The sequence below is a fragment of the Falco peregrinus genome, chromosome 3, assembly GCF_023634155.1.
Source record: "Falco peregrinus isolate bFalPer1 chromosome 3, bFalPer1.pri, whole genome shotgun sequence".
NCBI lineage: Eukaryota > Metazoa > Chordata > Aves > Falconiformes > Falconidae > Falco > Falco peregrinus.
The window spans coordinates 61584850-61601077 of NC_073723.1; the positions used below are offsets into that span (position 1 = coordinate 61584850).

The following is a 16228-nucleotide window of genomic DNA, read 5'->3' on the forward strand; positions in this document are numbered from 1 at the left end:
GGCACAGACAGGTACCTACAACATAGCTCAGGCAATGACCCAGGGTGAGTGCCTGACCTTTAGTGCAGCTCCTGAGCCAAGGAAGGGAAGGCCCTTGCCAAGGCTTCTCACAGCTTTCCCACACAGCTCTTTCCACAGCACCCTGGACCCAGGATACACAGCCACACCGTATCAGGGCTGGCCTTCAACACACAGGCCGCTAAATCCCTGGGGTGGTGAGGGAAGAGGCTGCAGACCCTCTTTGTGCAGTCAGGACTCTGACATCCATATCATCGTCCTTCTGTTCCAAAACAGGCTCAAGATCACCCGTGCTCCAAAAGTGGTGCTTGAATATCAAATTGCTAATGGAAGATGGAATTGCTTAGGAGGGTCATCAAATCAGCACTGGTGCAAGTACCACCAGGTTCCTGGGAGACCATCGTTCTTGAATCCTCTAGGTCTCCTCTGAGGAACTGATGCAGGTTTCTAGCCACTGTATGTCATTTACTGGTCCAGACAACTATAATGGATTTCTCATTCCCTCCCGAAAACTTAGTATAAAAAGAGTTTCTTGCTCTCTGGCCAGTATCTTAGTCATTATCAGAAGTAATGAAAAAAATCTGTGTTCCTCTTTTGAATGATCATAAACTGGTCATTTTAGGAGAAAATCTAAGGTAGAAATCCATTGCAACAGTTGTAGCAATATTCTATATTCTTTCATCTAGCAATAACTTAAATAATATACAAACTACAAGAGACAAAGAATTCTCATCCGTTATTATCAAGGATCTGTGCAATCGGTATGATTTGCTAAACAGAAGGCTCTGAGCTTGCACACAGAAAAAGGTGCAGAGTATTATTCCTATGAGTAAACCATTGACTGAACCAAGCAGTTCACTGGGAACAAGGTTAAATCTGTGTTTTATGTCTGTGGGACCAGGCCCTTGGACACAATAATACGTATCTTGTATTAATTTGTTACATTCTCTACATTTTAGACACAATTCCTTTTTAATGTGGTAAACAAGCCTTTTGAAGCCAGTGTGAAAAGGCACTTGAAAGCAAGTCTCAGAGGGGGGTTTCCCTGGAAGTCGAAATCATTATTTTTGTGGTAATAGCTTAATTCTTAATAGCTTAACTCTCAGGCAGAGCTCAGGGAGCACTGAGTTTGGAATATGCAGAGGTAATCTAACTACTTACATGGAAGCAAATCTAATTAGAGCTCAATACCTTTAAAATGGCTAAATTATGCATGGTGCTGGGATCGGTCGTGCTGACTGAAAATCAACACTGGCATTCCTGGTGGAAAATAATTGTTACTCTAATTTATATATTTGCCTTGCTCACACAGTGGGAAAGGCTGCATTGGCTGCTTGTGAAACTGTATGGAAGGAGTGCAGATGCAGGGTGTTGTATTTTTTTCAGCCAAGCTTGTGTCGTTCTGTTTTAAATTCCAAAATAAGGTCACATCAAATTTTCTGCATCCAAGTGCAAGCTTCTTTATTGCTGCTGCAGTTGCCAGAAATGCAAGCAATTGTAGATTTCCACAGAAAGTTGAATCCAAAAAGGACAGTGCAGATTTTCCATAGCATCTGTCAGGCCAGTAGTCACATCCACTGACTTCAACAAATGAAAAGCTGTAACACCAAGTGCTTTAGCAATTGACTCTGATAAGAACGGCAGTAAGCCAGGTGTGAGAGGTTTTGACAGTCTCATCGAGAAAGGATAAAAATACCAAGGAGAGATGAGTTGTTTGGAAAGTATTTAAAAACACGCTGGGGAAGAAAGAATTAAACATTATTGAAGGGAAAAACATCCATTTTCATGGCACAAAAACTGTAAAAAAGTCTTCTGAGTATGGTCAAAGCCCACTGCCTGAGATGCTCAAGGTGAAACTAGTGCACCTGGGGATACACAACAGGAACAACTCATGCTAGCAGATGAAAGGTCACCATAGCTTTCCTGTCTGGCCTATTCGTCCCTGGCCACAGACTCTGAAAACTGTATTTTGATTCTTGGCCACAAAAAAAAGCCACAAAGGGTCACATTTTCTCAAGATTGCCCTCTACTCAAGTTACCTAATCTGTTTTTAATTCTCTTTTTATATTTCTCCCTACTGCTAAATGATGAGACTAACAAGCCTCTTGGTCGTTTTTTAAAGGCATTATATATTTTGATGGCCATATTTTTATAGTAAGTACCTGGCTTTATTCCCAATTGGTCAAGCTAATGCATGTTAAAATTTCTTTGGTATTGCTTCATTTGACACGCTTGATTTTGAACAGCTTTCAGCTGGAGATCTTTTTTAAAAACCACAGAAATAAGACAGCAAAAAAAAATCCTGAATAAAATATTTATACCATCACTACTTAAGACTTTGTTATCTTCTCTTCTCTCATTTAACTTGTTGAGACAGTATAATGCAGTTGCCAGGTATGAAAGGTAAAAGGAGCTACCTTCAGTTTCCAGCAGTTCATAGATCTTGATAGACTATCTGATTTAAATATACTCAGAAAGAAATAAAGCAAATAAAATCACTATTTTCTGAGTAAGAAAAGAATTACAGTTTTGGTTTGATGCTCCTGCTGTCTGCAAACTGTAATGATTTTTTGTTATTCATTCACAAGTGTATCTGAGGTGGGAATAAATACCAAATTTAAAAAGCAGTTAATTTCCTCAGAAGTTGATTCAGAACTCATGGTTATGTGAAGATCAGGTTCAAGACCACCTGTGGAACTTGAACATACATAAGTCCATGAGACTGATGAGATGCATCACGGGGTACTGAGGGAATTGTCTGGTGTAGTTGCCAAGCCACTCTCCATCATATTTCAAAAGTCATGGCAGTCAGGCAACGTCCCCAGTGACTGGGAAAAGGGAAACATCCACCCATTTTTGAAAAGGGGAAAAAGGAGGACCCTGGGAACTACCAACCAGTCAGCCTCACCTCTGTGTGTGCTAAGATCACAGACCAGATCCTCCTGGAAGGTAAGTCAAAAGGTATGGAAGACAGGGAAGTAATTAGAGACAGCCAACATGGTTTCACCAAGGACAAATCATGCATGACTAACCTAGTGCCCTTCTACGATGGAGTGACTGCATCAGCAGACAAGGGAAGAGCTATGAATATCACCTACCTAGACTTCTGTGAGGTCTTTGATATGGTCCCCCACAACAGTCTTACTTCTAAATTGGAAATATATCGGTTTGATGAATGGACTGTTAGATGGATGGAATTGGCTGGATGGCTGCATCCAGAGTCAGTTAAATTGCTCAATGTCCAAGTGAAAACCAGTAATGAGTGGTGTTACTCAAGGGTCCGTACTGGGACAAACACTCTTGAATACCTTCATCAATGATGTAGACAGTGGGATTGAGTGCACCCTCAGCAAGTTTGCAGATGATAGCAAGCTGAGTCGTGACACAGAAGGAAGGGATGCCATTCAAAGGGACCTTGACAGGCTTGAGGAGTGGGACCACTTATTACTGAGTCCTGTAGTGATATGACAAAGGGCAATGGTTTTAAACTGAAAGAGGGTGGATTCGGACTGGACATAAGGAAAAAAATTTTTACTATGAGGGTGGTTAAAACACTGGGCCAGGTTGCCCAGAGAAGTTGTGGATGCCCCATCCCTGGAAGTGTTCAATGGGATGGGCTTTGGGCAACCTGGTCTGTTTGAAGATGTTCATGCTCATTGCAGGGGGGTGGACTAAATGACCTTTAAAGATCCCTTCCATCCCAACCATTCTATGATTCTGATTCTATGTCAATGGAAAATGCTTGTTGATTTTGGTGGTGGTGGGTTTTGGTCTTTGATTATCTTTTTAGTTTTTCTGTAACTTTCTTGTATAATTTCCTAATTTCTACCTTTTTGCTGTGTTGCATTACAAATGCCAGATCATAAACTGTAGCAGAGATATTGTAAACAAGAGATAATATGGCTACATGATCATAAAACCCAAGAGGTGGGCTCCTTGTTAGCTCATTAAACAGACCAAGAATCCAAGAGGCATGGAAATAAACTGTCCTCCGATTTCTGAATGGAGTCCATCTAGCTCCAGGGAAAAAAGTAATTGGCAGAGAAATTGTGGTCCTCTGACTTGTACTGCCTTTGTCTCGATAGACAGAGGATTTCGAAGTGCCAGAATGTGACTGACTATTAATAAATGTGACTATTAGTAGACACCAAATTCTTTGCTCAAAACTGCTTTTAAAGTGAAAAAGTGACCTAAAGTCTGAGCTGTAATGGCAAGCTAGTGTGTCATCACTTCCACACATGGTTCAGACGTAGCGATCTGTGCCACATTTTTGTGGCATGTTGCAAAAGCCCAAAAGGGCATCCAGATCAAGGAAGGTTAATGTCAGCTACCTGACTATTCATGGATGCCTCCGAGAAAGTTGGAAGGAATCATCCAAGAAAAATCAGATACGGTCTATGCAGAGATCAAGCTCAAGTCAAATCAAGAACTGAAAACAAAAATGTTCTCTTGTCTAAATTCCTTCAAGGGTTTGGTGTGTAAGGCATCAGAGTATGGCTAACATGCTTATCATATCATGTCTGTTGAAGGAGGAGGTGTAGACTAGCTTAAAAACTGATCGTAGCCTGCCATCAGCCCAAGCAAGCTAGAGAATGAACACCCATCCATCACTCTCCTTTCCAGAACTTCATTAATTCCCAAGAGCCTTTAGCATTCCTGCTCTTCTTCTTTCCTCACAGTAGACAAGTTTGACCCCGAGGTACATTTAGGCTTTTTCAATGAATGAAGGGATGTCACGCAGATGAAACTGAGAGCAAGATTTCACCCATTACTCTCAGTTCACCTTTTCACCTTTATATTACCATAAGCCAAGTTGTTTCTTGCTAATAGCAGGTTCAAGTCAAGTCTAGGTTGTCAGGTATTTTACTTTAGTTTCAAGGGGTTCAGAAAGCATGCCAAATATCTCCAAGCCAAGGATTCCTGCTCAGATATCTTAAAAATTACTGAATAGAGCAGCAAAGGAAGCAAAAGTAGACCAAGAAGATCTGGAGGCAGCACTGAGTTCTGTGGCAGTCCTGTGAGATTTGTGCATCACAGGTCAAAGAGAATTGTTTTCAAATGCGTTAGGAAAATCAGTTGCAAGAACCGTGGAAGCAACTCATTTGTTCATCCCCTTGGTCACTATTTTATGTGTGTGCCAATTTCCAAGGTGAGCTAGAACACTTCCTTTTTGTTCTGCACACTTAAATCCTAACTTTTCCTCTCATATATTCATATTTTATACCTGTGCCATTTGCTAAGGACTTCTACTGTCATAGCAGAAGAAATAGGTAGCTAATCAGACATCTCCTGTCTGAGATTACCATCTTGACCAAGGGGTTAGCTGCGCATCTACCCTGTGGGTTAATAACTCAAGGGGAAGGAACTATTACAGCTCCTAGCCTTGCTCTGGGATGGTGCTTCAGCTCTTCCCTTGCCCATTAGTCTTAATTGTCCAGGTAGAAGGAATAATCAGTTCTTATGTTCCCTGCATGCTGGCAGCCTGAATTGCAAACTGCAGCCCAAGGGTAAAGATCTCATCTGAGTCACCTTTATTCAAGATGAAAACCTGAGGAATTTTGCTTTAAAATCTTCTAAGTGAATTAAATTAATACCTAACAGGACAGCATGCTCGTTCAACCACTTTTGCTAATTTCTCAGCGCTAGCAACTGCATCAAATACATGTTCCACATTTAAAACCTATTGAGGAGAAAAGCAGTGAGGGGGTTGAGGAGGGAGGATTATGATCCCATTTTTACCCCCAAACAAGGACAACACCTGCCCTCTTCCTCCTCTGCCAGGTCTCTCGTTCTCAGTCCTGTTTCATGTTGTGATGATAGTTATTCAGGCTGCAGGACCATAAACTCTGCATTGCAGCAGGATGTTTCAACTCCATTTGCTATTCACTCAGGGACCAGTTCTATCCTTGCTCCAAACCATGCAGAAAGCAGGCTTCTCTCTTTCGGGGTTGCAAGTGATAAACAAGTACGGCCACCTCTCCTCCAGGGAACTCGGGATATTTCTGGTTGTGTCTGCCTATGGTCTCACTCTGTGGAAAGAATAAAACATCTATGGAGTGATGAGCTCTTGGATGTATTTTAAAAAAACACTGGTGAATTTCTGGGGAAAAAGATCAACCAAACAGAAAACAATACCTCCCTCCCCCTGATTTAATTAATAGTTGTTATAATCAACAATGTTACATAGGGTCTTCCAAATGTCAGTGACGATCTAGGCAGTGACTAAAACCAACAGATTTATGTTATCCATCTACTCTTCAATAAGTTCCACATTTACTCTGATTTACAAAGCAAAATAAGATTACTCTCCCTCCTTTTTCCCAAGTGTCAGTTATTAATCTCAGTATTTCAGAGGTTATTAAAGCAGGTAGGTTAGCAGCCTCTCCAAAGTATCCCTCATTTATTGATGCCACTTACAGTTACATGAACAGAACAAAAATTAAAAGAGCTACTGTTCATCCTTTCCAGGCTGTGCATTTCCTACGTCTTCTAAACTAAGCAATTGGAGAGTGTGATGGTCAGATGAAACTTGTCCCAGTAGTTACAACACTTACCTGACCAGCCTGCAGTTCCTTACCACAAACTCCCTCTACATCCTTCCACATATCCCTGGCCAGGACCTTGGCATATTTGTTGGGTGTCGTGGCTGCACCCGTAAGCACGGTGCCTGGTTCTGGGAGCAGGCTCCACAGCCTGAATGTGAGTGTTGCCCTTTTTCTCCTTACCCTGTACGTGTGTACGTCCCAACCATTAAGAAATTTAATCTACCTCCCTAGACCAGGCTGAGGGAAATGGTGCACTGGTTCTGAGATGTGACTCTGAAGAAGGAAGGCAGTGGGCTGGACAAAACCTCCATGAGCCACGAGCTGTAAATGAGACTGAAAATAATGAATAAGTTCTAGAATGCAGAATCACTTGAGTGTGGTGAAATAAGATGGGAAAGGGACTGGAGAAACAAACAAGGTCAAGAATAGATGTTTGAGATGGGAAAGAGCAAACCATGATTCTGCTGCAAGAGAGGAAAGCCAGACTGAACCGAAAAGTAGGGAGAAGAGTAAAAAAGCCTCAGTTCAGGTGGAAAACAGTCAAAAACAGTGAGCTATCTGCTCTTCACATACATGTAAGAAAAATACCATGTGAAAAGATCATTCTAGAGTCCTAATGTATATACTGCACATGATAAGATTAATCCTGCTCTAAGCGTTGCTCTCTTTTGCTTTCATTTGCCAAAGCTAATTTGGTCATTAAGTCCTTAATGAATCTGTGACTTTCCCTCAATTTTACCCCACGACAAGGAAAGTGCTTGCTGGTTTTAAACTGAACTCTTTCTCTTCAGAGGAAGCCAATACCTGCTGCTAACTCAGATGCCAGATGGTGCATTTGGATGTATTTAGACATGACCCACTTCACAGGAGGGAGTGTTGCCCATATGAGATGATACCTGTACCCCATGGGTTTGCATAAAGGACCAAACATTAGCAGCCTGATAAGGCTGAATGCAAAGTGATGCTGAGCCCAGCACTGTATACTGCAGGTGATTCATCGCATTAGCAGCTCAGCTGGATGCATCAGGAATTTCATGCCTCCAAACTGGCAGGTTTTTTTCCACCTTAGGAACTAAATAGTTTTTGCAAATGAATAAACTGCAAAAGTATCTTTCTGGACGGACTTAGGGAAGAAAACAGTACAGAGCCAGCGTGGAAGAAAGAATCCTGTATTTCTTTTCACCCACATTTCTAACTTCAGCCTTCCAGAGAGATATTTTGCACTCTGTTTTGCGCTCCAGCAGTATAACAACATCTGCTATAAGAATCTAAGAGGGAACTGTTGCTAATCTGCCTAAAAAAAGACACTGCAGAGACCGACATTAAAACTTCCTGGCATCATTTCTTAGTCAGCCAAAGGAGTGCTGAATGAGCCAGTCTTCTCTTCCAAAGATTAGGGTGGTATGTAATGTTTCATGCACACAACAAAACAAAAACAAGAATCCATCCCACGTCTCATATGTAGCTGTGTGGAAAGATGTCTTCGCAGAATTTTGCTGAGAAAAAGGCATGTATTTATTTATTCACAGCAATAAAACACAAATAATGACTCATAGTGTCCGTAAGGATATTCAAATTTCTCAAGCAAAGCAATTCTCTGGCGCCTACTCACAGGTGTTCACTAAGGTGACAGTGTCTTTGTATCATAGAATCATAGAAAGTGCAGGTTAAAAGGGACCTTTAAAGGTCATCTAGTCCACCCCCGCTGCAATGCACAGGGACATCTTCAACTAGATCAGGTTGGTCAAAGCCCCATCCAACCTGACCTTGAATGTTTCCAGGGATGGGCTATCTACCACTTCTCTGAGCAACCTGTTCCACTGTTTCACCAACCCTATAGTAGAAATTTTTTTCCTTATGTCCAATCAAAATCTACCCTCTTTTAGTTTAAAACCATTACTCCTTGTCCTATTGCAACAAGCCCTACTAAAAATTCTGTCCCCATCTTTCTTATCAGCCCCCATTAATATTGAAAGGCCACAATAAGGTCTCCCCAGAGCCTTCTCTTCTCCAGGATAAACAACCCCAATTCCCTCAGCCTGTTCTCACAGGAGAGGTGTTCCAGCCCTTTGGTCATTTTGGTGGCCCTCTTCTGGACCCGCTCCAACAGGTCCCTGTCTTTACTGTTCTGAGGACTCCAGAGCTGGATGCAGGACTCCAGGAGGGGTCTCACCAGAGCAGAGTAGAGGGGCAGAATCACCTCCCTCAACCTAATAGCCTTGCTGCGGTTGTTTTTCATCTACAACATTTAAAAGATATTCTTGGGAAACAATTACAGGATTAATATGTCACATTTACTTCAAATTGACTATCAGAACACAAATATCAGAGGTAAATCATCAACTTAGTGTCTTCAAAGTCATTCATTACGGGCTTCATTTTGCAACCACCTGAATTAGGATGTCATGAGCTAGAGGGTCTCCAATGACTGTTTCTAAATCCTTTTTGAAGACCTTTATACTCTGGGCTCGATAGCATTCTGCAGCATTGAGTTTAATGATTTAATCATGTACCCTGTGGAAAGAGAACTTGCATTTGTTTGCTCTTAAACCTGACACCCAGTAATTTCCCTGAATATTCTGTACTTTTCATACTGTGAGAAATAATGAACAGCCACTCCTTAATCACCTTCTCTGAACTACTCATGGTATTATAAAATTTATCACATCTCCCCCCCATCTTCCCTCCACAGTTTGTTTTCCAAGTTGAAGGGCTGGAGGTTAGTTGCTTTTCTTCTGTGGAAGTTGTTCCACTTTGCAGGTCAATGCTGCCATTCTTCTTAGCATCCTTCCCAGTTCAAGTGCTACCCTTTCAAGATGAATGGCAAGATTTTCATTAAATGTGAAATTTATTTGTGAAAACAGAACATTAACTCCTACCATTTGTTTCCTATTTTTCAACACAGTGTTAATCCCTGCGATATCTTCTGGTTTAGATCATGATAGATTCACATGCCTTTGGTAAGAAATCTTTTTGAAAGATTTTTTTAAATCCTTATGTATAAACAATTGTAATCATCTGCTCATTGACACCTTCAAAACACTGTAATAAACTTGCAAATAGAAAGAAATTTGAGCTGATTTTCCCCCTGTATCTCATATTTACACTCTACTCACTGACTGATTATATTGTCTCTTACAGTTTCTACAAATTTGCTTGGTACAAAAGCCAGATTTACTGCCCTCAGAACAAACTCTGTAGCTCTTTTAAAGACTGATGAGGCATCTGCTGTTATTTTTAATGTATAAAAAGGCCATCAGTATTCTGGCTGCAACTGTCTCAACTTTTGTATTCATTTAAATAAATGTCTAGATTTAAGGATATAAATAATGAATTAACAAGTAAGATACTATGTACATCATGACTGGAAAACAATTTCAAATAGACAGTATCCAAGCAATCTTTTTCAGTCATCCATCAGTTCTTCTTCCACTTTCACTTACTTCCCTTTCTCTTAGATCTTAGACCTTGAACTTGATAGAAAAATACAATCTCCAGAACAATAATTCAATAAGTCTGCCTACGGAGATTTCTTTTCCCTTTAGCTTGAGTAATTCCAGTCTTGGAGGGAGGGTTGCAAGCCATCCTTTCCATCATAACCTGAAGGTAAATGCCATTTTTCTCTTATGGAAATTGACAGGAATGAAGCGCAGTGCACTCTTAACACGAACATACTGAGGTGCCCGTGTAAATGCCATGCATTTACAAAGACCTACTAAGGCCTGGCAAAAAAATTCATTATGCAAAGAAAAACATCCAAACATACGCTAAAATATGATTCTAAAAGTAAAGTGACTGCAGGAGCGGGCTGGAAACTAGGACCATGCATGGCAATCAGTTAGCTGAGGGGAATGTGCTCGAGCTTGTCTAGACAACAATTAACATGATGAGGCATGTTTGCAGAGCACAGGGGAGTGGGAGACGGATGGCGCCAAGGATGGTGCCGAGGAAAGGTAACACCTTGCGGTTAATTGCTGGTAGTTAACCACCAATCAGGGACTGCCTAGTATGCAAGGCTTAGCTTCAAGAACCAATTAGTTTAAAACGCGCAGCTTCTGAAAGTGTATAAAAACTCGTGCTTCTGTACAATAAATTGACATTTGCTTGCATCAAGCTGCGTCCCGTCTCTTGATTCGCCGCAAGTGACTGGTGACTTACTGACTGAGGAATTAAGAGATGCTTCCAGGCTACTCATACGTATGTACAAATTATTTATTGCTACCCTATAGTCCTTATGTGGAGAAAAACATACACAGGAGTCTCTAATATTGAGAGATCTTCTCACATAATTTTATCTACATTATTTTGAAAGTCTCTTCACTCACATTGTGCAATGCTTTGCCTCCAGCCCAAGCTCTCGTATTTCATACAATATCTTGCAACATCTGTCAAAAGTGAGACACTGCCATGCAGAAGCCCTCTGATTTTGTACTCGGGCGGCTACAGGAAAGCGTAAAGCTCGCAACGGTAACTCATTCAGTCCACCAAGCAAAACAAATCAGTTACCTGCAAATGGCTTTTTGAAGTTGCAGGGACTTCAGCATGACAAGAAAGTGATGTAGCTCTGCTGGTTTCCTGGTAAAGTGGAAGAACAGCGCAGCAACACGCAGCTGCAGCCTTTGAACAGAGCAGCCTTGTGTTATGGCACTAAACGGGAAACTGGGAAACCAGGGAACAATTTTCCTCCTCACAGACCTCCATGACCACATAAAAATCTCTTTTAATCTCCATCTGTGAGTTCCTTGAAGCAGGAAACAGGTTAATAATGTGGCAATCTAAAAAAAAGGAGGGCTGTTTTTCTCGGGTAAGCCAACATACGTACACATGTCACATATATCAATGCCACATTTTGCAGAAATATTTAAAATGTTGGCAAGCAAGATCCACAGGTTTAAAAGACCTTTTAATAAACATCGTCCTACTTCACAGGGACAGTGAGAGGACAAATACACTGAAGATGTAAGGTGCTCCTCTAGTAATAGGACTCATATAAGAATAAATAAAACCCAGTTCAGTTGTTATAGAATATTCTAGCATCTGACTGATTGAAATAAGAATATCATATAGTCCCTGAGATCATCACCTGCAGACTTATGTAACAGTAGAAACTGTTTTTCAGGAAAAATATTAATTGCAGCCTATTATTAGCAATGAAAACATTCTTCAGTGTTATGAGTCATGGTTCTTGTCATGAAGCTAAATGCTGTGAAATGTATTTCCTAAAAACAGTACCCTGAACTTTACTTAACGCAGTGGCTGTGTTAGCATGGTTAAATGCTGGCTCTCAAAGGTTTTATTATGAAATAAAATGGGCACATGTGAAAGGACTTGAATGGTGTCACATGCATTTGGACTTCTGCAGTGGAGGGCTGATGCTGCCATAGAAACAAAATCTCTGGATTGTTTGAATTTGAAACCACCACAATTAAACTCCCTGTTGTGATATAAAACAGCTGTATCGCTAGCCTGGGGTCACCGGAATACTTGAAACTACAGTTATCTGCAGTACGGTCCATACTTACATTATTAGGGACTGTATTTCCCTAGGATGTTACGTGCAGACTGATGCTTCTGTAGTCCTTCCTTCCACCTGATCAAGAATTTTGTCAACACCAGATTTTCAGAAGGTAGAGCTATGTTACCTGTTTGTATTTATATAACTAGATACAAAGCTGTGACTGAAGTTGGATATTTCAATAGTAATATTGTCTTGATCTTGCTATTATTTGATTGTAAAGCATAATAACTGGACTTATAAATAAACATATGGATATTTTTGCATTTCATTTTATGTATTTATATGTATATATTGCACTCTCAATCATAAACTAGGGGCAGTAAAATAAACCTTTTGCCAGACACATACTTCTGATACTTCAGTTCTTTTCTTTCTGGGCTTAACAGAGGTCTGGTTTAGGACATTGCCTCTGCTTAGAAATCGTAATGCTTGAAAGCTTATAGATAAGATATTTTAAATTTCTGCCTAGTTTTTGCAATATCATGCTTCAGATGCTCAGGTTTTTTCACACTTCTTCACAGCAATTGCAGTTAACAATTTCATGAACAAATACTATTACAACAATATAAAGAATAGATATACATTTTAAATCTCTTTAATGTACTAAGTACAGCTCCTGGGTTACATCATTTCTCAACTGTTAGTACTTTCCGAAGTAATACCATATTTTCTTTATTTATCTACAACCGTTGTTACTCTAAACTTGGCTCCTCCTTCTCTCATGCTGCTGTCACTCTGGTGGAGTAAAAGCTCTGTCTAAAGGTAGATTATATTTTCATCTATTTTCAAGTCTTTCTTATGCATTGGGTATCTTCAAGATGAAAGAGAATCAGGTGTTCTGGTGTATTTTCCATCCCCTCTGTAACTTGCAATTGTTCACAGTCAGAAATGGTGTATTATGGAAGAGTTGTTACCTATAACAGTATTTCTGGTGATAACCCATTAGTGAAAATTCATGTTCCATTAGTGAAATTAGTTATATAGCCAATGTAACCATCTACAAAGTGCTGGATCAACATTCCTCTCCCTCCCTCCCTTGTAACTGGCTCACAAGCAGTAGCAGAGCTTCCAACTGCTGCTACCCCAGGGAAATAAAATGGGAGCATTTTTGGGTATAGTCTCTGCTACAGAAACTTTCTGCAGAAACTTGCCTGTGAAAGGAAATTTTCCAAACAGCTATAAGAATAATAGTTACACTGCTACTACTGAGGTGTGACAACTTCTGTAGATAGTGTCTCTCAGGATTTGGACTGTCTCTTTTCAGTTCAAGATATTTCTTTTCAAAAGCAGTTTAAGCCAAAGTGAAAACAAGCTTAAAATCACATAGGGGTTCACAAAGGGACTAAAATTAACATACCCTCAGTGATCTGTTTAAACCAGTACAGATTATAAACTTCCCCAGAGAAAAACATCCTTAAATAATCTCTTCCGTTCTGCATTAGAGATTCCCCATTAATAAAAAAAATCACGTAAAGCACAACCTCAACTATCATGTAAGCTGTTATATCTCATGGTACCCCACAGGATGAGATGGCTACACAGTAGGTGTTGCATCTACGTGTGTTATCACGACAATCCTGAATACGGGCGCCTCAGAGGAACAGTTACCCCTGGCTCACCTTACTGGGCATTTGTATTCCAGTTCTGACACTGAGACTCTGCTGGTGTTCAGAGAGCCCTGGGCATCCAGGCTGCTGTGTTTTCCCTGTCTAGCACCAAAGGTTCCTTGAACTCAGTGGAATAGTGTGGAAAATAGATTGTGAAGCTCAACCCTCACTCAGGTTTTTAAAAATAAACACATTTTTTATCTTGTGACCAGAGGCCAGCACAGGCTGTTCTATTGCTCTCAATAAATTTCCATTGCCTCTAAAGATTAACCAGCTTGGGAGCTTTTAATATATCATCGTCATTACGTTTGTCTTTGGTAAATTTACCTGAAAGGCCTTTCCAGAGGACTAAATTGCAGCATAGCAAGGGAGATGAGAAATTGCTATCCACAAGCTACTGCCTTGCAAAGGTTAGCTTATAAAAATGTGTGCTGAATTAGGCAGTATTCTTCATTGCCATTTGGGGGATGAAGATTTGGTTATATTAAGATTTCTTACACAGCCAGGAGTGTCCTCACAGTTCTATAAATAAGAGGAACTGCTGAGCTCTGAAAATAAATCACTTAGCTTTGCTTGGAGATGTTTAGGAAATTCCAAGGGCCATGAAGATAGAAAAATTGCTTAAAATACTTCTATTAATCTTAAGAAAAGTCAGTTTTCAGTGGGCAATGGGATACACAGACAGTATTTCATCAGAGGCATCTTCCAAGGGTAGTCAGGACACAGCACTGAAGAAATGAGTCAAGAGCCAGTTCTTGGTTGACAAGGTATTTTGGAAAAATCAGGTACCCAACATCTCATGTAGAGAACTTGGCCTGTCAATGACTGTTCTTCCTCAGACTAAGCACGATGAAGGACTGCAGTAGCAGGGAGCCAGAGTTTCATAAGCCTGGCAAGTAAAAGCAGGGCTGGAGCTCAGTACTCAACCTCCAACGCTATGCAACCGTTTGCTCACCTACAGAATAGGAGGAAAAGCAAGCTGAGAAGACCTAAAGTTGAGGTCCTCACTCAACCAGGCTTTACAGTTTTCTGACAATGCTTTCATTTTCAAAACACAAAAAACATGTAGAAAAGAGCATTTATAAATGATTAAGTGGTCTGAAGTCTTATGGTTGCATCCAGATGTTATGGGAATCATTAAAATGTTGCAATGATAAAGAAAACGTCTAGGATTAAGCCCTGGTGATACAGGTCTTGAAAATGATGGCAGCATGTTCCTATTATTTAATTTGCTTCAAAATTTTATCATGTGGAGCTCGACATCCCTGGACTTACATGCAAACTAGTGCCTCTTAATTCTTCCTCCTGTATGAACCAAAGCATAAACTGGGCCACATTTTCAATAAGTGGAGCTCCATATGAGTACATCTGTGTTTACACGTGCAAATCCCAAAGCTGTGCTTGCAGCTGAATGTTTTGATAGCTGTTATTTGCATTAAAAATGTTGCCACTAAGGGCAAAAACACAAGAATGCTTCATATCAAATTATAGGCCTCAGTTTCCTGGAAAGATTTGAACATATGAATTAATATGAATATGAGTAATATAATGCCAGTATGTTATCTCCTTTTGGGCTCATTCAAGTGAGAGAAATTGTCTTTATAGTTGGAAAACTTATCATTTGGATGGTAAGACACCCAAACATCATGCTGTCCCAAAAACATCGAGGTGTCATTGCGCTCCCTGAATCACCAAAGGTATGCTGGTTTTTTTCAGGCAGCCTTTGTTGCAGAGACCCTCCAGCTAAAGTGGAATTGTCCCATAAAAATCTCAGATAGCCATTTTGTTGGCAAAGCAGTGTAAAGAAGTGCACACTCTTCTCAAAGACCTGCTGAAAATTATCTTCCTGCCCACAAGGCAGCAATAGGAAAAGCATATGCTCTGCAGATAGGCATATATTTGAGGCACAGCACTTCCTTATGTGGACAAGTTTGTATAGCAGCTTACACTTTGCTCAAAGTTCTTCCTGAGCATAAACTCCCTTGCCAGAGCTTTGCAGGGTCAGAGCAACATGCACACAGTTTTCTTTAAATTATGAAGTTTGATCAATATAATCAGTGATATTCTTAACTCTTTCCTAGGGCACTAATTTCCCAGAGCTTCTTTTATAGTCAGCTCCTTTACACAATATTTCACCTGTTCTGGACTATAGGAAAAGTTACCTCACCCCATTGGCTATAGGATAAGCAAAAGGAGGTAAATTTCCCTGGATAAATTTAATCTGAGTAGCCCTTATACAGTAGATTTTTTCTACCATTTTTCATGAAAGGAACCGTTCCATATAATGCAAGTTATCCTGACAAAGAAGGGAGCCACAGGGTCAGGTGAAGAGTATCTGGTGCTTGCTCTATTTTATCTTGCATACTGTCATCAGAGGATAATTATATTAACAAAGATATTCCAGGATGTATTTCAGATTTGTGAAGGACAACATTATCACCCTAGTCACCATCCTCCTTCTGTGTCATATGTTGCGTAGCTTGGAAATACTGTGCATTGTCTACTGTAGGCATTGTGTTCAGCCTATCAAGACATGATCT

General features: G+C 40.3%; 1 long non-coding RNA gene across 1 annotated transcript in view; it reads right to left on the bottom strand.

The window, feature by feature from the left end:
• Positions 1–1453: 1453 nt before the first annotated feature.
• The window catches only part of LOC114012574 (uncharacterized), a 28208-nt gene continuing 13433 nt past the window's right edge, over positions 1454–16228 (bottom strand). Inside the window, exon 4 of the long non-coding RNA XR_003555119.2 lies at positions 1454–6047. This is a non-coding gene — a long non-coding RNA (uncharacterized LOC114012574). The remainder of the gene's footprint in view (positions 6048–16228) is intronic.